This window comes from Armigeres subalbatus, chromosome 2 (assembly GCF_024139115.2).
Source record: "Armigeres subalbatus isolate Guangzhou_Male chromosome 2, GZ_Asu_2, whole genome shotgun sequence".
Lineage (NCBI taxonomy): Eukaryota > Metazoa > Arthropoda > Insecta > Diptera > Culicidae > Armigeres > Armigeres subalbatus.
In genome coordinates, this window is record NC_085140.1 from 349,828,178 (window position 1) to 349,851,643 (window position 23,466).

The 23,466-nt window shown below is 41.9% G+C and overlaps 1 pseudogene; it reads right to left on the reverse strand.

Moving 5' to 3' along the window:
* Positions 1-1,487: 1,487 nt before the first annotated feature.
* LOC134212915 (thioester-containing protein 1 allele S3-like) overlaps positions 1,488-23,466 on the reverse strand; it is a 51,542-nt pseudogene continuing 29,563 nt past the window's right edge.

Here is a 23,466-nt window from a genome sequence, read left to right on the forward strand (position 1 = left end):
AATCTTATTTGCCTAATTTATTTACCTATACAGTAAATTACTTTATTGCTTAGGTAGAAACTTGAAGAGCCAAGAGCTGCCATTTCCCTGATCCTTATTCAACAGCGCTGTTTGTACCTGTCGGTGGATTTCCAAACTCTCAGCTACATCGAGTTTCCATGGGGAAGAGACATTTCTTAAGATTTTAATATTTGATGCCGTAATTGGGTGATTTTCCTTATACACATGCTCTGCTACCTTAGATCTAAATTCGTAATGTAATCCCTTATCGTTTTCTCTTTTCGCCTTACTCACTTCCGCCATATGTTCCTTGAACCTTATATCTAATGATCTTTTTGTTTGGCCTACATAGATTTTTTCACATAGGGAACAACTTATTTTATAAACGCCTGCCTTATTCAACATTTCTACTTTATCCTTCGTTGAACCCATTAGAGACTTGAGTTGGTTGCTTCTACTGGATAATACTAGATCGATGCCGAATTTCCTTAGTCGAGGGCGTAGCTGGTTGGTGATGTGTTTATCATATGGGACCGAAACTCTTTGGCAGCATTTCATCATATGATCCACAGGATGCAGACGATACCCCTGAGCGAAGAAGGAAAAACGAAGGAACTACAATACATCTTGGAAACAGCGAAGATCAACGGATACCAGGAGAGGACTATACGAGCGATCATCAACATGAAGGAAAGGACCCTACGACGAAATGGAAATACAACGCTGACACCGATAGAGGAGCCGCTTTATTGTTTTATAATCAAAACATTGTGCACGTCAAATGGAAGTGGTGGTCTTTGAATGCGACGAGCTCAGCTATTGATATTGATTTGATTCCAAAGTAGTGCATATTCAAATGCAGAACAGTTCGCATGGACGTGTATATTTTTTACCGTGTGACGAACGTTGCTGAGAACGGGTGTGATGGTGGAGTGACGAAAAAAATGAAAAAAAAGAGAAAAAAAAAATAAACAAAAAAAAGTTGAAATTGATTTATTGTTTGTCAGTTTCATTTAATTACATTGTAAAAGAATCCCGACAGATGGTGGTTTTACAAATATTTTTAAGGTACCAATTAATTTTGACCCTTAGTTAGTTGTAGTTTTTTAGAAATCAAAGTGGGGCGTTTTGGCCATGTGGGGCGCATTATACCGTCTTACCCTAACACGTAATACCGGTAGTCATGAAAAAGCTTGAATGGAAAGGAATACTAAGTTTGTTTCAAGTTTGTCAAAAACATTACCCACAAAAAACTGGATAAAAAGTCGACTCGATTAATTCAACGTATAGCTCAATTTGATTAACCTTTGAAAATACATATTTTCCTAAAATAACAGATCAGTTTCAACAGGAAATAAGGAATTCATGCGCAAAACTTACCAAATTAAAAGTAATGCCCAAAACCGGTACAGTCACAATACTGAACACGCTTGATAACCAAATTACACAATTTGGGAATTTTCTTTCGATTGGCTCCGAAAACTGTATTCCGTGAAAATATAATTTTATTACTGTCTATTTCACACTGTTTTCACAAGACAATGTTTCACAGTCTTCATCCTCACAAATATCGCAGAGTTGCAGCACTTTCCCTGAGTATTGTGCAATGGCGAAACGCTCTGAAAGCAAAATAGCGTAAAACATTACCTTCCATTCAAATCACATATAACTAACTTACCATCGTTATAATAGTCGTACACTTTGATGTAAGCTGGTAAATGCAGAGCAATTTTGTATCGACGGTAAGCAGTTACTCGAAAGCAGTCGTACACTGGAGTTAAGTTGACATAATACACTGCAATCGATGTATCTGAGAAACGTCTTTCGGTTTTCTATAACAAATAAATGCATTAATAAAATCTTTCGTTTAAAATTCGGTTTATGATTTACTTCAATTCTTCCAGTTTGGTCCATAATCGCATCTGCATCTGCAACTAGCCCACTGGGTAAGAAGATTTCTACTATAGCCATATTTGAAAGCTGATAGGCTTCCTTGGGCTTATATCTTACGCACACGTCCAATTGTTGCACGTGCTCAGTGGTCGTGTTGAGCATATCAATTGTTATATCAAAACTGGGCTTAGCCATTTGTATATTCCAGTAGTACTGGTATGCCACTTGGAAGACACCATTTCCGATGCCCTCGAATTCCAACTTCATTTTTCGAATATTATTGGGAATGTCCACCTCTTGTATGCTCATGGCAGTGTGTCTATCTACGTCGAATGTTATACGGCGATTCGGGTCGTGATATATATTAACGCGATAATTGTTTTTACCTCCGGATGCCTTTGCAGCAAATGTTGCCAGTGCCTTCAGGCCAACAAATGTGTCCTGTGTTCCGGGATAGCCTCCAAGGCCATAACGCTGCCTGTTAAGCCATCGCATGATGGGGGTGGCATCCAATAACCTATCGTCCGCTATGTAAGACAGTAAAGCATATCCAGCGACTTCAACTGCTACTGGCGTTCTGTCCCAGTATCGCTCGGTATCATTAGTATTAAATATTGATACTTCAACTAATTTATCAAGAAAATCTTTGCGCCTCTGATGTTTGGCCAACATCAATCCATAAGTGGCTAATGATAAATCGTATGGGTCATTCATTTGTTCGAGATTGCTTGCCAAATAGTTTGATGTTCTAGTCAACTGAGATCGGTAGCTTTTAAACACTTCATCGTCTCCTGCAAATGCGATCAAAACATAGGCAGTAAGAGCGAAGCTGTTCGATCTAAGACCTCCTTGCATATCGGCATGAAATACTTGTCCCGTTTCAGGGAACCGACCATCTGGGGTTTGTTGTTTCAACAACCAACTAAAAGCATCATCAACATATTCCTTTTTCACATCAATATACTTGGCTGCAATTTTCAGCGATTTTGCCACAAAAGCCGTTAAAAATGTACTGCCTTTATGAGATTCTCCCCAAACACTGAAGGCACCATCCTTGCGCCTATACCGGAGCTGATTCTGATATCCACTGCTAAGGAAATCGATCGCTTTACCTCTGATATTTTCAGCCACCGTATTGGTTTCAGTAAGATAGTCCAGCACGACGATATTGGGCACAAAATGGAGCATATTCTGTTCTCCGCAACCAGACGGTTTCCGGATCAAACCGTCAAGATTATCAATGGCTTTTCCCAGAATATCAGCTGGAAATATAGAAAAAGAAAGAAAAAAAAAACTATTAGCAAAACATGATGGGAATTTTTAAGTGCATATGTAAAAAATATTATAACGCATAGAACTTGTTTGTCGCATATGAGCCGAACACTTGAAGCAGCCAGTTACCCAACCGCAATCCCTCTCTTACTAAATTATTATAAGATTATATTAAGTGTACTACATATCACAATGATTGCGACAGGATAATTATGACGATGAATTACATCCCCGCAGCTTCGATGTCGTAGCGCTGCAGGAAATCTGCTGGGCAGGACAGAAAGTGTGGAAAAGCAGGCATCAAGCGGCTACCTTCTACCAAAGCTGTGGCACCACCAACGAGCTGGGAACCGGCTTCATAGTGCTGGGAAAGATGCGCCAACGCGTGATTGGGTGGCAGCCAATCAACGCGAGAATATCCACAAGGCCACACGGAAAACCAAATCGACCACGTTCTAATCGACGGTAAATTCTTCTCCGACATCACGAACGTATGCACTTACCGCTGTGCGAATGTTGAATCCGACCACTACCTCGTTGCAGTATGTCTGCGCTCAAAACTCTCGACGGTGATCAACACGCGTCGGAGGCGTCCGCCGCGGCTAAACATTGGGCGGCTACAAGACGGTAGACTAGCCCAAGACAACGCGCAGCAGCTGGAAGGAGCACTCCCAACGGAAGCAGCTAGGCGCAGCATCTCTTGAAGATGGCTGGAGAGCCATTGGAAGCACCGCAACCGCTGCACTAGGCACGGTGGCTCCGGATCAGAGAAACGACTGGTATGCCGGCGAATGTGAGCAGTTAGTTGAGGAGAAGAATGCAGCATGGGCGAGATTTCTGCAACACCGCACGAGGGCGAACGAGGCGCGATACAAACGGCGCGGAACAGACAAAACTCGATTTTCTGGAGGAAAAAGCGCCAGCAGGAAGATCGAGACCGTGAAGAGATAGAGGAACTGTACCGCGCTAATAACGCACGAAAGTTCTATGAGAAGTTGAACCGTTCACGTAAGGGACACGTGCCACAGCCCGACTTGTGTAAGGACATAAACGGGAACCTTCTTACAAACGAGCGTGAGGTGATCCAAAGGTGGCGGTAGCACTACGAAGAGCACCTGAATGGCGATATGGCAGACAACGGTGGCGGTATGGTAATGGACCTAGGAGCACGCGCGCAGGACATGCGACTTCCGGCTCCGAATCTCCAGGAAATCCAGGAGGAGATCGACCGGCTGAAAAACAGCAAAGACCATGGAATTGACCAACTGCCAGGAGATCTGTTTAAACACGGTCGTGAGGCACTGGCTAGAGCACTGCACTGGGTGATTACCAAGGTTTGGGAGGATGAGGTTCTGCCGCAGGAGTGGATGCAAGGTGTAGTGTGTCCCATCTACAAAAATGGTGATAAACTGGATTGTAGCAACTACCGCGCAACCACATTGCTGGACGCCGCCTACAAGGTACTCTCCCAAATTTTATGCCACCGACTAGGGGCCGTACACATATTACGTAAGCACTTATGGGGGGAGGGGGGGTCGGTCAATATCTTACGCTCCATATAAATAAAAAATCTATTGTATGAAAAAAATCTTACAAGGGGGGAGGGGGGGTCGAAAAACCCATAAAAAATGCTTACGTAATAAGTGTACGACCCCCTACCACCAATTGCAAGAGAGTTCGTGGGGCAGTACCAGGCGGGATTTATGGGTGAACGCTCTACCACGGACCAGGTGTTCGCCATACGTCCGGTATTGCAGAAATGCCGGCGAATACAACGTGCCCACACATCATCTATTTATCGACTTCAAAGCCGCATATGATACAATCGATCGGGACCAGCTATGGCAGCTAATGCACGAAAACAGATTTCCGGATAAACTGATACGGTTGATCAAGGCGACGATGGATCGGGTGATGTGCGTAGTTCGAGTTTCAGGGGCATTCTCGAGTCCCTTCAAAACGCGTAGAGGGTTACGGCAAGGTGATGGTCTCTCGTGTCTGCTATTCAATATCGCTTTGGAGGGAGCAATACGAAGAGCAGGGATTGACACGAGTGGTACGATTTTCACGAAGTCCGTCCAGTTATTTGGTTTCGCCGACGACATTGATATCATGGCACGTAACTTTGAGAGGATGGAGGAAGCCTACATCAGACTGAAAAGCGAAGCTAATCGGATTGGACTAGTCATCAACACGTCGAAGACGAAGTACATGATAGGAAGAGGCTCAATAGAGGTCAATGTAAGCCACCCACCACGAGTTTCTATCGGTGGTGACGAAATCGAGGTGGTTGAAGAATTCGTGTACTTGGGCTCACTGGTGATCGCCGATAACGATACCAGCAGAGAAATTCGGAGGCGCATAGTGGCTGGAAATCGTACGTACTTTGGACTCCGTAAGACGCTTCGATCGAATAGAGTTCGCCGCCGTACCAAACTGACTATGTACAAAACGCTTATAAGACTGGTAGTTCCCTACGGACCCGAGACCTGGACGATGATCGTGGAGGACCAACGCGCACTGGGAGTTTTTGAAAGGAAAGTGTTGCGTACCATCTATGGTGGGGTGCAGATGGTGGACGGTACGTGGAGGAGGCGAATGAACCACGAGTTGCATCAGCTGTTGGGAGAATCATCCATCGTTCACACCGCGAAAATCGGAAGACTGCGGTGGGCCGGGCACGTAGCCAGAATATCGGACAGTAATCCGGTTAAAATGGTTCTCGACAACGATCCAACGGGAACAAGAAGGCAAGGTGCACAGCGGGCAAGGTGGATCGATCAGGTGGAGGACGATTTGCGGACCCTCCGCAGACTGCGTGGTTGGCGAAGTGCAGCCATGGACCGAGCTGAATGGAGAAGACTTTTATGTGCAGCACAGGTCTCTCCGGCCTTAGTCTGATAATAAAAATAAAATATCACAATGAATCGTGGCTTCGTAAAGTGTTATACACTCCTGATCAGGGATTGAATCCTAAAGAGAATGAGCAAGTCTCTCACTTATCATCTCTGTACAGTGTGTAGCTATTTTTGTGGCTGTGTAACTGTCGCTCATCTAGGTGTTGTTCTGCATTAGGTCCGTTTTGTGTGAAGCAAACATATCTCTGTGTTATTGATTTTAAGCGTGTATACATATACGATATGTAGCATCCCGCGAGAGACTTTCGAATGTTGTCATGATAGAGACACCCCATGATAAATTTCTTTTAGATAGCTCCAAAGGCGGAGAGCATTGACTCTGATGATGCATTTCAACTTGTTCTACATAGCTGTGCAGTAACCAACACGAAATGAGTGAAAACAAAGCGAGAATCACCATTTTTCTGTGGGGGCTGCCTATCCGATTCTGTTTTTTTTTTTGCACTTGTATACAAGTTTGATAAATTTGTTATCATAACCGGAGGAAGCTGAATAGCGTGTTTCGTCTAATGGCCATTCGAGTCGCGACTGTCGCGAGTGCGTACCGAACTATTTCGTCGGAGGCAGTTTGCGTTATCGCAGGGATGATTCCAGTCTGCATAACCCTAGCAGAGGACATCGAGTGCTACCAACGGAGGGATACCAGAACTGTGAGGAAGTCGGTGAGACTGGACTCTATGGTGAAGTGGCAGCAGGAGTGGGACAATGCGGATAATGGAAGGTGGACCCATCGGCTCATCCCCAATGTGTCGACGTGGGTGAACAGGGAGCATGGTGAGGTGAACTTTTACCTCACACAGTTCCTGTCCGGACATGGTTGTTTCCGCCAATATTTGCACCGGTGTGGCCATGCGTCATCGCCATTCTGCCCGGCGTGTATCAACGTAGAGGAGACTCCAGAGCACGTGATATTCGACTGCCCGAGGTTTGCGGAGGCACGTAGGAGAATGCCTGCCATAAGGGCGGACAACATCGCAGAGCGAATGTGTCGCGATGAAGGTACGTGGCATGCGGTAACCAGAGTCGTGACACAAATAATGTCAGAGCTGCAACATCGATGGAGAAGGGACCAGCAAGTAAGCGTCGGTTTGGAGCAAAATCCAGCACAGTGAGCAGTGTTTGGTCTCGAGTCGTCGGGGCGCCAGCGAACCGGAAGTCTTCTGCCAACCGGAATCGTCGGACCGACCTCGGCACTCGAACCGTCAACCTGCCGAAGAAAGAAGAAGGAAGTGCTTCGGGTATGTAGGGCACCGCCAGTGCGGACGTTATCCACCACCGGAACTGTCGGACCACCTCTGCAACCCGAAGACGAAGTCGGCGCAATGCGCGAAAGCGTCCCCTGCGATAGCCGCCGGTAGTCGGGGCACCATCAGTGCTTAAGTTTCCTTCACCGGAACTGATGGACCACCCTCGACGCCGGGGGAAGTCAGGAGGATTCGAGTGAGGAAGTTTGTGGCACAACCGCCGAGGGATCGAGACAACGTAGCAGTGGATCTCAGCAAGCCAGTCGGCGAACTAGCCTAAGCTAGGGGCCGGAATTTTAGAAGAAGTGCATGAGCACAGTCCCCCCCGAAGTAGTCGCAGCATCCAGTGGTCCCGGTGGGATCGAGGCAAGGAGGATAAAAGACCCGGTTTATCCGGGAGGCACATTTTTAGCAGGTCGGGACGAGCCCATCCCTGTTCGCCTTCGAGCATAGTGTGGATGGTCGAGGTGTCTGTCGCGCAGATTTTTGATGGCCTTTAACACTTGTAAAAAAAACACACACACACACACACACACACACACACACACACACACACACACACACACACACACACACACACACACACACACACACACACACACACACACACACACACACACACACACACACACACACGGGGCAGCAGAGACGCCCACCGCAGCCGTTCGGCTACAGAAAGGTCCGGCATGGACGCAGGTAGAATTGGTTCGGCTATCTGCAGCGGCCGCCTCCAAGGTAGTCAAGTTAGGGAGCGTCAAGGTGGGATGGTCGGTGTGCCCTGTGGGCATATACAAGCAACCCGAAGTTTGCTTCAAGTGCCTGGAACCGGGGCACAAGAAATGGGACTGCATAGGCCCTGACAGAAGCAAGCTCTGCCGACGCTGCGGATTGGAGGGACATAAGGCACAATGCTGCACGAACTCTCCCAATTGTTTGATTTGTTCCAGCAAAGCTGTGAACAGCAAGCACCCCATGAAGGGCTCGAAGTGCCCGGCGTTTAAGCGTGCTGCAAAACCACAGTGCAGGTAAGATGGACACATAGGTTCCCCCAACCGGCGGTTATTAGATTTTCCAACAATTCTGTATAAGAATCTACCAAAACCTGTATGAGAACTGGGCATATGCGAAATTGCTAGATTCTTATACAAATATTGTAACAATGTTGTAAGCTTTTCTTATATTGTTTGTATAAGAAGCTAACAATTTCGCATGCATATGCCCAGTTCTTATACAGGTTTTGGTAGATTCTTATACAGAATTGTTAGAAAATCTAACAACCGCCGGTTGAGTGTTGATACCGGAGATAGGCACGTGGGTTAAGATACTCCATGGGGAAATCACTTTCCACCTGACCCAGGTCCTTACAGGCATGGTTGCATGGTTGATAGTATCTACATTGGTTCGGACACTCGGCCTCGCCTGAGTGTCCAGTGTGCGCAGGTTTTACATAGAGGAAACGGAGGAACACGTGTTGTTCGTGTGCTCACGTTTTTCGCACAATGCGTGACCACATGCTTGCCACATGTGGTCTGGACACTACCCCGGACAACCTAGTCCGGAGGATGTGTAAAGATGAAGTTGGCTAGAACGCCGTTTTATCAGCTATCGCCCAAATCGTCTCGGAGCTACACAGAAGGTGGCGTGTGGACTCGAGGAATGGCTAGTTCAGGCGTAAATAAGAGGTGGTCCAAGGGTTCGGAGTCGGCTTCATGGGTCATACCGGTGCCCTGTGGTCGAACTCGATTTTTTTTTTTTTTTTAACTAATTTTATTTGCTAATTATCTAATACATGCATTCATCTCTTAGACTAGGTGTTCCGTGTTTTCTTAACACTATCATCCTTATTTGCTATGTTACGCTTTTAGTTATTATTAATACATTTCAATTGCCTCTGGCAGTTAGAATTTTTCCTCTGGTTGAATTGAACCATGTAGGAATTACAATGTTTTCAACTTAAACTAAACTTAACCTATTTTATACTAAGGGTACAAGGAGTTAATCGTTGCAATAGAAGATTGCAACGATTTTTATCTAAAATTGGAAATTATTTTGTTGGACATTTGTTGCAATGTCTCAATATTAGAAATTCTATGAAGTTCATTGGTACTATACCACGGAGGCAACTTCAGAATCATTTTCAGAATTTTATTTTGAATCCTCTGAAGTGCCTTCTTTCTGGTATTGCAGCAACTAGTCCATATTGGCACAGCATACAACATGGCAGGTCTAAAAATTTGTTTGTAAATCAAAAGTTTGTTCTTAAGACAAAGTTTTGATTTTCTGTTTATAAGTGGATATAGACACTTAATATATTTTGTTACATTTGGCTTGAAGGCCTTCAATGTGATTTTTAAAAGTTAATTTTTGATCTAGCAGAAGTCCTAAATATTTAGCTTCGCTAGACCAATTAATTGGAACCCCATTCATAGTGACAATATGTCTGCTAGAAGGTTTCAAATAAGAAGCTCTCGGCTTATGTGGGAAAATTATAAGCTGAGTTTTGGAAGCATTCGGGGAAATTTTCCATTTTTGCAAGTAAGTGGAGAAAATATCCAAACTTTGCAATCTACTACAAATGACACGAAGGCTTCGCCCTTTGGCTGAAAGGCCCGTGTCATCTGCAAACAAAGATTTTTGACATCCTGGTGGTAAATCAGGTAAGTCCGAAGTAAAAATGTTATACAATATGGGCCCCAGTATGCTGCCTTGGGGACACCAGCCCTTACAGGTAATCTATCAGATTTAGTATTTTGATAGTTTACCTGCAGCGAGCGATCTGATAAATAATTTTGGATCAGTTTAATGATGTACAGAGGAAAATTAAAATTCATCAATTCTACAATCAAACCTTCATGCCAAACACTGTCAAATGCTTTCTCTATATCAAGAAGAGCAACTCCAGTCGAATATCCTTCAGATTTGTTGAGCTGAATTAAGTTCGTAACTCTTAATAACTGATGAGTGGTTGAATGTCCATGGCGAAAACCAAATTGCTCATCAGCAAAAATAGAATTGTCATTAATATGAACCATCATTCTATTTAAAATAATCTTTTCAAACAGTTTGCTTATTGAAGAAAGCAAACTGATTGGTCGATATCTAGAAGCCTCAGCTGGATTTTTGTCCGGCTTCAAAATTGGAACAACTTCAGCGTTTTTCCATTTATCTAGAAAGTATGCCAATTGAAAACATTTGTTAAATAAATTAACCAAAAAGGATAAAGAGCTCTCAGGAAGTTTTTCGATAAGTATGTAGAAAATACCATCATCACCCGGGGCTTTCATATTTTTAAATTTTCTAGTAATAGATCTCACTTCATCCAAATTGGTTCCCAACGAAGGGTCAAAAACATTCTCTTGATTGAGAATGTCTTCGAAGCTCCGTGTAACCTGATCCTCAATTGGACTAGTGAGACCTAGACTAAAATTATGGGCACTCTCGAACTGCTGAGCAAGTTTTTGAGCCTTTTCGCCATTGGTTAATAAAATTTTATTTCCCTCTTTAAGCGCTGGAATTGGCTTTTGAGGTTTTTTAAGAATTTTTGTTCGGTCGAACTCGATCCTTTTGTCGAACAAGTGGCCGCGCGAAGAACAACATGGTATCGTCGCTTTCGCGGCGTCGGTCAAGGCTGGGGCAGGCTTAGGCACCGCGTCGGCAAGTCCCTCTGTGTGTTATCGAATAGGCCCTATAACAGAGAGGTCAATTTGGGGTGCACGCGGCATCATCATTCTTGATACCAGCCGTGCAGAGGGAAGCAGGCGCGAAGTCGACCCTCTCCACCTTCCGAGGACATAGGGCGTGGGAAGGCCAACTGGAAAGCCGGCAATGCGCTGGCACGATACCATGGTGTTCTTCTAAAAAAGCGAGTCACGATGTTCGGTGCTGCAAGGACACGCAGCTAACCTAGAGGATGCGTTGTGCACTGGCCCCCCTTTGAAACATTACTTTCTGGTTGTACCGAAGGGACTATGGGCTTGGCGGCAATGGAAACACTTTAGCAGGTCGGGGATGTAGTCCTGCCTCCCTCGTTTGCTGTTGGAGGTGGTCCTCAACACCGCACTTCCTAGACAACCCTGGATGTCTGACACACAGACACATACAGAAATCACCTTAATTCGTCGAGCTGAATCGATTGGTATATAACACTATGGGTCTCCGACCCTGCTGTCAAAAGTTCGGTTTTGGGGTAATCCGATAGCCTGGGCGTATACTTAGTATACGCAAAAGGCAAAAACATTTATAGATAGGTAGCTTAAATAAAGATAATCAAATCCAAATCTTGAACAGAGATTTCTTTGGAAAGCATTTCTATTCATTGATATCTTTATATATACCGTCATTGGGGATGAAAATGAATCAAATGGGGGTGAAAATTATTCTACTGTTTCAACTGCTCAGAACGCTTGTAGAATAAATTAAATCTGAGGACAACAAAACTGTAATTTAAGAAGCCTTTTTAAACGTTTTTGTTATTTGACCTCCAGACGGTATATACCGCATATGCGTCCCTCGATAACGCCATCCTTATGAAATTTCTTGATAACGTTTGATACTGTTTTTTTTCTTATCTTTCCAGGATTCAAGAAAATTTTATGCCTTCAAGAAAAAGTTTTTTTTAATTACTCAGAGGGGAATTTGCCTCTGTCCAAATTAAAACTAAAATGAATAAATAAACAAAATCAATATATTAAACAAGAATACTAGTCAACTTGCTAATCATAATTGGGCATAAAACCTGGGGTTTAAAATAAACAAACACCTAACAATATAAAACACAACTATACTTACGGTCCAACGTGAACTTTATATTAGCGGATCCTTCATCGATTGTTTTAGGGATGTCCAACTTGAACTCGAACGACTGCTTCTTGAATGTGGGCAGCTGGACGAATCTGGCTTCATTTTTCTCATAAAGATAACTTTCCGGAGTAACTCGCAGCATATGTTCCAATGCATCCGTTTTAAGTTCGTTTATTGCCTGAAATTTGATTGCAATCTGTCCCAACTTTTTCGCCTTAATCAAAAACGAAACAGGCTTTCCATTATTGTTCGTGGTAATTACTGCCTTAGTGCGTTTTGTACCTGAAAGTGGATTTATAAAAAACAAATTTACCAAACGAATGACTTTACAGCATACTTACTATCATTGGATGCCTTCTCCACGAACTCAATTTCATCCTGCTTGTTGAACAGCGATACATCGGTTGTGATGTCGTGTCCAATAAAATTGAAAACTGTTACCTGGATCAGTGCCACCTCACCACGCTTGATCGAATACGGGAGATTGGCAACCATATAGAACGGCTTAGTTACAATAAAATTCACAGGTTGACTGGTTACCCAAGACCCAGAGTTGGGCTTAAGGCAAATCCGGACACATAGTATGTAGTAATCGTATCTGGAATGGTGTCTTCAATCACTTTAACGCCATTTCTACCATCCATAGTGAATCCTCTCCATAACCACGATTCCATGAATTGCGTGCGAATCTCAATGGCTGGCTTCTTAGTTTTCTTGGTCATTGAATTTCCGAAACGAGCATTTTGCGAACGGGCCACAGCTGTTGCAGATTGAATTAAATGTCATATAGTTTGATATATACATTTTCATACAAAATACTCACGAGTGTCAACCGTGGCAGTAGACCTCAGAAACAATCCATATTTCTATTGAATGTAGTGTAAATACAATTGTAGTAATACTATTACTCATAGCATTATAGTACTAAATTTACTCACATGGAACAGGTCGAATTCGGCATCATTTGTAGCACCATACAGGGACAGTTCGTTCAGCACGTCATCCCTATTGAAATCGTGACGAGTATTTCGTACCAGGAGTACGCTCTGATCGATTCCACTGAAGGCAACGTACGAATCATTCGCAGCATATACATCGATATAGACGTTTTGTCCAGGGAAATATTCGTTATCATCCAGATCGAAATGAAACTGCAACGAATATTAGCACTGAGTATATTTGAGCTTGTTTAAATGCTTTCAAACTCACATTGTTGTTGAACGTATCAAACTTCAGCTCAATGTCATCGAAGATAAGGTACTCCCTATTTGTATAAAACACCAAAACTCTTGATTCCGGTGACATTTCCGGCGTCATTTTCAAACGTAGCGTGCTTTTCTTTTTATTCGAAACGGGCACATTCGATGATTTGACAATGTTCCCTCTAGCAACCACGACATAAGAAAAATGTGTCATCTTTTCCGTGCAAGTAATATCCAAGAGAATATCCTTACCAACTGCAACTCTATAAAGCATTAGCAATTTTTTTATGATCAGCGATGTAAAACAATTGTAAACCGTTTTAAAAACTCACTTGTACTTCGAATTCAGATTAACCTTGATGTACTGCTTGCTTATAGATACAAAACCGTGTATCGGATTATGAATTGAATCGTATTCTTGGGAGTCATATGTAGCCTGCAAAAATAGTACCGTTTAAAGATCTTTTGGAAACAAGCGTTCGTTTGTGTGGAACGATTATTATTGGAACAGTTTTCTAACATCGACGAATAAGCGGAAGCTCTCCACATAACGAGTGCCAAATTTTGAGCTAAATTCTATGCTTCAAATAAGGACAATATCTACTTGATCAGCACCCTTTCTTAAAGAAACTACTGGATTTTGTATACATCGCTTGAAACCTACGGATGTTTCTACCATGTTTTGAACACTAAATAAGTTGGCCTTTGTGAATGAGTAATGAATGTTGCGGTTGACGGAAGAAGGGATCTGCACAACAGATCTTCTCCCTGTGTGCATGAAAATAAACATAGAATAACAAAACAATATCCTGCCAACCAAAATCCTTACATACCGTAACCATAAGCTCATTGGCATCCTTATGAGGATTCAAAGTAAATTGACCTTCTCCTTTCTCATCTAGATCAACAGTTATACGTTCAGTAATACTGTCGGAGGTTAAACTGAACTCGGTATTAAGAACAATTGAAGCCAGATTGCTTTCTGTTGGGGGAGAACGTCCGAGATGATCCTTCACACTTATTTTCACATCATATGGGACTCCTGGTCGAAACGATGGGTCAGATGGCAGTAAGGTTACAATGTAAGGTTGACGATAAATCGGAATGAACTCCGTAATATTCACAGTGCGATCTAGAAAATATGAAAGTGATTAATATAATTATTTGCCTCAATAAGTATGACAAGACTCACTCGAAAAAGCCTCCATAATCTCAACATTGACAGTAACGTCAGCATATTGCGCATCACCATCCACATCCACTTCGTTGAGAAGCTCAAAATCAAGGTTAGCTGTTCCAGTGATGCTGCCAGTTTTTACAAAATCAGGCTTCCTTTTGGTGTGATCCAGGAACAGTTCAACTTTGTAGTTACCATCGACGGATTTGGCAAACGTGTAATATGTCTCTATTGCGAGAGACACCTTCTTGTGCTCCGTCAAAAGGACATCAGATGGCTTAACCTTTACGAAGAACTTTGGTAGTACATATTCCTTAACTTCTATTTGTTTAGTTACGACGATCTACATTCAAACGGGATTCAAACGGGATTATGAAATGCTTTCATAGAATCGTCTATCTCAACAGACACACTTACATCTTCAGATGCTGTCACAGTCAATGTCCAATTGCCCAGAGCTGGTGAGGAAGCCAGCTGCACTCGCGACTCGAACACCCCTTTGTTCAACCTAGCGAATGGCCATTTTCTGATCGAATTTTCCTGAGAATCGTCAAGTGCTATGCTAACAGTTCGAATACTAGTGACCGGTCTAGTGTCAGCATCAACCACGACCACGCGATAACGCACCACATCTCCTGGCGTATATACCGGTTTGTCCGTTTGAATGAACACCGACATTGTTTTGGGTTCGAATATAAGTTCCACGCGATGGTCAAAACTGAATGCCCGATCTAGGCTTTGAACGTGCAATTGGTATTCGCTGTTAATGATATTTCCCACCTGTAATTCAAAAACGTTACTTATCCACTAATTCCACGAAATAATTCGACGATGGCTTACAATGAAGTCTACTTGATTAACCGTCTTTCTATTAACGATAGGCGATTTAGATTGCCGGAAATTGACGGGATCATTCTGATCCTCGAGGGTTGCCATCAACCGTATATTTTTATCGAGAGAATTGCTGAACGCCACCGAAAACTTACTAGATGGTCGTATGGTTTTGGGTCCAATTACTGATAATCTGCAACAACAACAAAAAAACCCAGATTAATCCACCTAGCGGTGATGATGCCTTTCTCGTACGATAAAAAAATAGTATTTTGGGCGAGATTTTGGGCATTACTTCTGTGTGCATCTCTGTGCATTAAAAGTTTTTTATGAGAAAAAGTATTTTGGGCATTACTCAGATCGGATCGCAGCAATCGACGGGCGCGGTTGGTTCCAATAGTTTTTCCTGTCACGAAATTTATAGTTTTCTTGAATTTTCAAAAATAAAAAATCGAATAAATGGCACACTTACAGTTCGGTTAAGAAGAAAATTGAATGAATTTTATGAGAGTCGTGCGTTAGAGTAAAGAACTTTTACTACTTAAAACAGGCTCCGTTTGGCCAGATACCGCCAGACGGTTGTGCGTTTCAGAAGATTTTGCCCAGGAGGGCTCCAAATGGTGGACCGCTAGTGGGAAAGTGTTTGGAGTGCTTGAATGAAGGAAAAGTGAAAATTGTTGCGAAGATTTTGTAGTGAGCCGCGATGGAGGATGAATTCGAAAAATTTCTGCTCGCGTCATTTTTCCTTACTATATTTAATTCTGGAGTTTAAATTCAACTTTGACTGAAACAGAATGTCAAAAGGGATGTGTTTATAAGGCCGCGACAGTTATTCTTCAAGCATAAAGTCTCTGGTTCCTGGATTTGGTCTTATTTGGTGAGATTGTTTCAAACTGTTTTTTATAAATTGTATTAGGGGAAAAGACGGCTTTGGCAGGTTTTGTTCTATTATTGGCAGGGGGGTTTTTGTCGACCGAATTTTATGAAATTTGGCCACAATATTCTTTGATATGCAAAGAATGATTAGGCCAAATTTGAGCATAATCAGCCATAAAAAACCCCCTGATAGAACAAAACCTGCCAAAGCCGTCATTCCCCCTAGTTATATTCCACCTCATATTTTCGCTTATTTATTGTCTATCCGGATAAAAATTAGACCGCTTTTTATACCGAAGTTGGATTTTTCTCCAGATACAGGCAACTTTCCCAACTTCAAAATAGTGCGCTAGATTCGCCTAAAGATGCGCTAAACAACGCATCAATTAGTTTGACAGATAAAAGAAGAAAGTTCGGTTCGGAAGTCCCGACTTCCGAATTCTAAGTTGGTGCAACGCCGACAATATAACGTTTTCATATTCGTTAAATTTCATTTATAACTATCACTCGTTATCTCTACTCATCGGATAAATTTTCTATATGGCGACTTCACTGGGTCGACTCGATAACCATTGTACCTATTATGTTAGCTATATTAATAAGTTTAATCTATTCAACATATTCAACAATTCATTATAGACGTATTCATATTTATCTAATACACTATATTCTCTGCACACAATCAACCATTTAACTTTATTGTATTCATTTTTTATATTGCTTCTTTTCTACTAATTTAACTATATATTTACTTTGTTTATTGTATTAATCATACAGAGAACCCTCTCCTACTCAATGTGTTCTCTGACTTAAAGTTGTCCCTGGCGGATCTGATCGGATTCTTTTATATACTTTCTCTCTCGATATTGAAGGGATATTGATTAAAAGAGAATTAATACTATGAGTTGTGTGATGTGAAGAATTTTGATGTGAAATTGATCTGTCCATTTTAGCTCTTATACTTACCTTCAGGTTTCTCTATATTAGTTAATATTAGGTACTCACTGCATTCATTATATTCTACATTTTCAGTTAATTCCTAATAAGGTACCCCGGGGCAAGTGAAAATACGGGGTAAGTGGGTACTAGGACTGCAGATGAATCGATGAACGTTTTGAATGGCAACAATGTTGTAGAAAGATGAAGCAGAACTATAAACGAATTCACTCGACTCAAAAATATTTGGAATCAAAACCATTTGAGGCACCATAGGGGAAACTGGACACATATGATCCCCACTTTTTGTTTAGCATATTTCTCGATGTAACATGCACAGATTTGCACGCTTCTTGATGGACTTGATAAAGAATTTAATAAGCTATTCAAAAACGTCATTGGAAGCAATTATTTGTTCATGAAAGTTACCAAAAAATCGATTTTGCTAAAAGATAGAAAATTTGGCATTTTCAAAACTTGCGGGAGACTTGATCCCCATATAGGGGGAAATTGATCCCGTTATGAGCTGACAACTGACTAAAAGTTGTTGAATGTGCCTATTATTGAAAAATTCTTTAAGAAGATTTACAAATAAATGGTGATTGTAAGCAAACTTCTCCTAGTTCAAACGGAATTTAGTACCAGATCGAACAATACTGATATTCATCCCTGTGATTTGTTGATTTGTTGAGTATTTTCAAAGCCTAATTTATACACTTTTTCATTGAAAATAATGCTAAAATGCATTTAATAAAACTAATCAAAACTAAGTATGTTCAACTACATTTTGTTCTGGTTAATGAAATAAGGCTATAGAGAAATTCAAATTGCGCGTGTATCGTCTGATTGACAAAATTAAAGAGAAATTAAATTTATTTATACTTTTCAACTAGAAAAGAATTTTAACAGCTCAATTAGTTACATACAATACATACAATACATACATACAACGGTGGCGGCATCACTACGAAGAACACCTGAATGGCGATGTGGCAGACGGACGTCGCGGGATGGTGATGGACCTGGGAAAACGCGCGCATAATTGTACTGGCTCCGGATCTTCAGGAAATCCAGGAGGAGATTGTCCGACTGAAGAACAAGCCCTTGGGTCGACCAACTACCAGGAGAGCTATTTAAACACGGTGGTGAGGCACTGGCTAGAGCGCTGCACTGGGTCATTACCAAGATTTGGGAGGAGGAAGTTTTGTCGCAGGAGTGGATGGAAGGTGTCGTGTGTCCCATCTACAAAAAGGGCGATAAGCTGGATTGTAGCAACTACCGCGCAATCACATTGCTGAACGCCGCCTACAAGGTACTCTCCCAAATTTTATGCCGTCGACTAGCACCAACTGCAAGGGAGTTCGTGGGGCAGTACCAGGCGGGTTTTATGGGCGAACGCTCCACCACGGACCAGGTGTTTGCCATTCGCCAAGTACTGCAGAAATGCCGCGAATACAACGTGCCCACACATCATCTATTCATCGACTTCAAAGCCGCATATGATACAATCGATCGGGACCAGCTATGGCAGCTAATGCACGAACACGGTTTTCCGGATAAACTGACACGGTTGATCAAAGCGACGATGGATCGGGTGATGTGCGTAGTTCGAGTTTCAGGGGCATTCTCGAGTCCCTTCGAAACCCGCAGAGGGTTACGGCAAGGTGATGGTCTTTCGTGTTTGCTATTCAACATCGCTTTGGAAGGTGTAATACGAAGAGCAGGGATTAACACGAGTGGTACAATTTTCAATAAGTCCGTCCAGCTATTTGGTTTCGCCGACGACATAGATATTATGGCACGTAACTTTGAGAAGATGGAGGAAGCCTACATCAGACTGAAGAGGGAAGCTAAGCGGATCGGACTAGTCATCAACACGTCGAAGACGAAGTACATGATAGGAAGAGGTTCAGGAGAAGACAATGTGAGCTACCCACCGCGAGTTTGCATCGGTGGTGACGAAATCGAGGTGGTAGAAGAATTTGTGTACTTGGGCTCACTGGTGACTGCCGAAAATGACACCAGCAGAGAAATTCGGAGACGCATAGTGGCTGGAAATCGTACGTACTTTGGACTCCGCAAGACGCTCCGATCGAATAGAGTTCGCCGCCGTACCAAACTGACAATCTACAAAACGCTAATTAGACCGGTAGTCCTCTACGGACACGAGACCTGGACGATGCTCGTGGAGGACCAACGCGCACTTCGAAAGGAAAGTGCTGCGTACCATCTATGGTGGGGTGCAGATGGCGGACGGTACGTGGAGGAGGCGAATGAACCACGAATTGCATCAGCTGTTGGGAGAACCATCCATCGTTCACACCGCGAAAATCGGACGACTGCGATGGGCCGGGCACGTAGCCAGAATGTCGGAAAGTAACCCGGTGAAAATGGTTTTCGACAACGATCCGACGGGCACAAGAAGGCGAGGTGCGCAGCGGGCAAGGTGGATCGATCAGGTGGAAGATGACTTGCGGACCCTCCGTAGACTGCGTGGTTGGCGACGTGTAGCCATGGACCGAGCCGAATGGAGAAGACTCTTATATACCGCACAGGCCACTTCGGCCTTAGTCTGAATAAATAAATAATAATACATACAATAATATGCAACAGTATACAACAAACGCCTTCTTCTTCTTCTTCTTCTTGGCATTACATCCCCACACTGGGACAGAGCCGCCTAGCAGCTTAGTGTTCATTAAGCACCTCCACAGTTATTAACTGCGAGGTTTCTAAGCCAGGTTACCATTTTTGCATTCGTATATCATGAGGCTAACACGATGATACTTTTATGCCCAGGGAAGTCGAGACAATTTCCAATCCGAAAATTGTCTAGACCGGCACCGGGAATCGAACCCAGCCACCCTCAGTATGGTCTTGCTTTGTAGCCGCGCGTCTTACCGCACGGCTAAGGAGGGCCCACAACAAACGCCTTAATATATGCAATTTCGGGATCAAGTGTGTCCAAACTGTGGGGATCAAGTGTGTCCATGTTGAGTATTTATCTTGTTTTGTTTTTGTATTCAATGGAAACAAAGGAATAGTAAATTGAATGAACTTATTCAATTCTACAATAATAAAACTATGTCCAGTAAAATTTGGTACGTTTTGGTTGGACATATTCAAAGTTATTAAACTTTTCTCTTTGAAGAAAAAAGGATTGAGAATGCTCAAATAATAAAACCTCTCTAAAACCCATATACATAAAGTAGCTAATATCAAATGTTACTCAGATTCAATAATCTATCTAAAGGATCCGTTTGCACATATCACTGGTATAAACATGTCATTAGTTTTCGAAAAACAGGGGGATCATGTGTCCCTGGGGATCATGTGTGTCCAGTTTCCCTACTAATGCTATTGCTTGATCATGACTTTGAACTACTGAGAACATCTATTACTTTTATTTGAATTCAATGGATTTCCATTATAAATAGTCGTTTCTAAATTTATCATTGACGTGGAAAGTGAATATTTTGATCAATTAAATAATTGTGTGGCATCTAAAACGATTTTTTTTAATTAAAGCTAAAATCTGCCATTTTCATTTGCCCCTGAATTTTAACATACATGGGGTAAGTGGGACATATTTGAATAACATTTTCGATAAAGCAATTTTAATTGTTTTTATATGGCTATCTAGTGAAAAATAACTTCGTCCTACATATATCATATGGATCGTAACCAGATACAGTTTGATTTCGTTTTAAAAAGAACAAGACAACAGCCAAATAAACTGCAAATCGACTGTTGTCTTGTTTTTATTTTTACTAATATTATAATCCCTTTCTTAATGATATGGAAATGCTAATATCATCTTCCAAACTTGGACGTACATGTTCATGATAGAATTAGAGGCGAAAGTATAGAATTGATAGTTCCGTTAGGATACGGCAGGCATGAAGAATGTTTTATAGAAGTCGATTTGAAAGCGAGCGGAGGGCAATATTTGTGATGGCACATATCACACGACCTTCCTTCTGCCAAGCTCCCGTATGAAGGGGGAGGGAAGAATATCAGTGTGGAAGCTGATATATCTTCACTGGCAAAAGGAAGGTGGTTTGACTTGACCTTCATACGGGAGCTTGGCAGAAGGAAGGTCGTGTGATATGTGCCATCACAAATACTGCCCTCCGCTCGCTTTCAAATCGACTTCTATAAAAACATTCTTCATGCCTGCCGTATCCTAACGGAACTATCAATTCTATACTTTCGCCTCTAATTCTATCATGAACATGTACGTCTAAGTTTGATAGATGATATTAGCATTTCCATATCATTGTAAATCGTTTAACTTCACGTAGAAGTAACACACACAAAAAATCATTAATTTAATCCCTTTCTTGTTGCAAAAATAAAGTCCGATATGCAACCTACCTCCATCCATGATCTGAAAATACTAATACTCAGAAATAATATGATCAGTATATCTACATTTCTCAAATTAGTTTCGTTCCACAGTAGAAAACAGAATAGGTCCCACTTGCCCCGTTTGAAGGGGTAAGTGGGTTCTGAAGGTAAATTTATTTCTTGCACTACCAATATTTTTGTAATTGAATAAATGGCATCAAACACCTCTACATTTCAACAATGGAAGCATATAATGGTGTATCAGTGGTTAATCTTCTGAAATAACCTGTTTTCTAAGTATGCGTTAACAATTTTGCTGAACTAGCGTTTTTTAGGTCCCACTTGCCCCGGGGTACCTTACTTATTTTATCAAATTCAATATTTTCATTGGCTTTCATCATTACGGAACTGATTATCACCAATATATTTATTATTCTCCCTGATTCCCAAATCCTAAGGTAAAATGCCCAATAGTAGACCCCCTAGTATCTAAATTTTGCTCTTCCTGTCATACGGCTTAGAAATTTTCAAAATATTAACTCTGCTTGATATCTAACAACAAGCTCTGCATCCCCTCTTCACGATACATACATAAAACACCCAAATGCACGACGTTATTCGTGGAAATTAACATTTTAAAGTCTAACCGAATTCGCCCTATAGTAGACCCCCTGGGGGTCCATCATAGGAAATTACTTCCCTATAGTCGACACTTCATTTGATTTTCAAGTCCCGTTTTCACTCTCGTGTTTATTTTTTATAGAATTGTAAAAAATCATCTAATTTGACTTTCCATAGCATTTCCAACGTATGTAATCAAATCATAGGATTGTAAGGTAGGTTCTCCCGATAGAATTTCATAGCGAAATGTTGACATTGTGCAGTAATCATGCAAAAATGGCTGGAGGGTCCACTATTGGTTGGGGGTCCACTATTGGTCACCTTACCCTAATCCCCGTCCATCCTTTAACATTGTAAACTTAACCTCGAATCACCACGAGTACGTTAGCTTATTTCCCTCTTTTACTAATTTAATAATAAGATTATGTCGATTGTACATATCACAAAGAAACGTGGCTCCGTAAAGTGTTATACACGCCTGAGCCTACCAAATAAACGAACTTGAAAAAAATATATTTATTTTATTATCATTGTACTAAATTGCTCATGATTGAGCCCATACCATACTATTTTTCATCTATCAGGATTTTTTTAACTGGATATCGATTTAGCGCACCTTATGTCGCACATTTCATGGGAGCTGACAGGGATGATTAACGTAAGTATTGTACTATACCTTTTTACTCTTTACTATTCATATTCTCTAACAAGATATACTCCCCTACTCATTTTGACATCTTAATCATATTATCTTCTATGTCGTTCGCAATGATTGCTTTAAAGGCTGCTTATAGGACCTATGCAAACCTCCTGTCTCGTCGGAGGGCCGTCGTGTCAGGTCCGTTTAGAGTCCCAACTAACATCAGGACTTGGGCTTGTGCGCTTTGGGCGGCACACGGTCGCTTTGGCAGAGCCTGTTTGTGGATACATGCAGCTTTTTATAGTAGTTTAACAGTGCCCACTAACAAACCCTACCACATCCTAGGCAGGCACCACAACTCGCAGATTGCCTGGGGAGGGATCTTCAAGCCCTTGTAAATAGTCCCTGCTGCGTTACAGCTCAACCAGTAAATGATTGCGGATCATGAGCAATTATAAGATTATCATTTCTATCCATTGAATCGGAGATCCGATTGACGTTTCCCTTTATAAACTTGGAACGGTAATTCAAAATATGTTTGCATTGAGGACATTCTCAAGAATTAAATTTATGATTGCCTTCGCGATATCCATGTGCATTTTGGACTCAATCGGAGGTTCTTAGTTATTCTTATAATACTATATAGACTCCACAACCATAGGTCACGCACTAATATAAGTCATTACCATTTAGGGACGTTCCGATA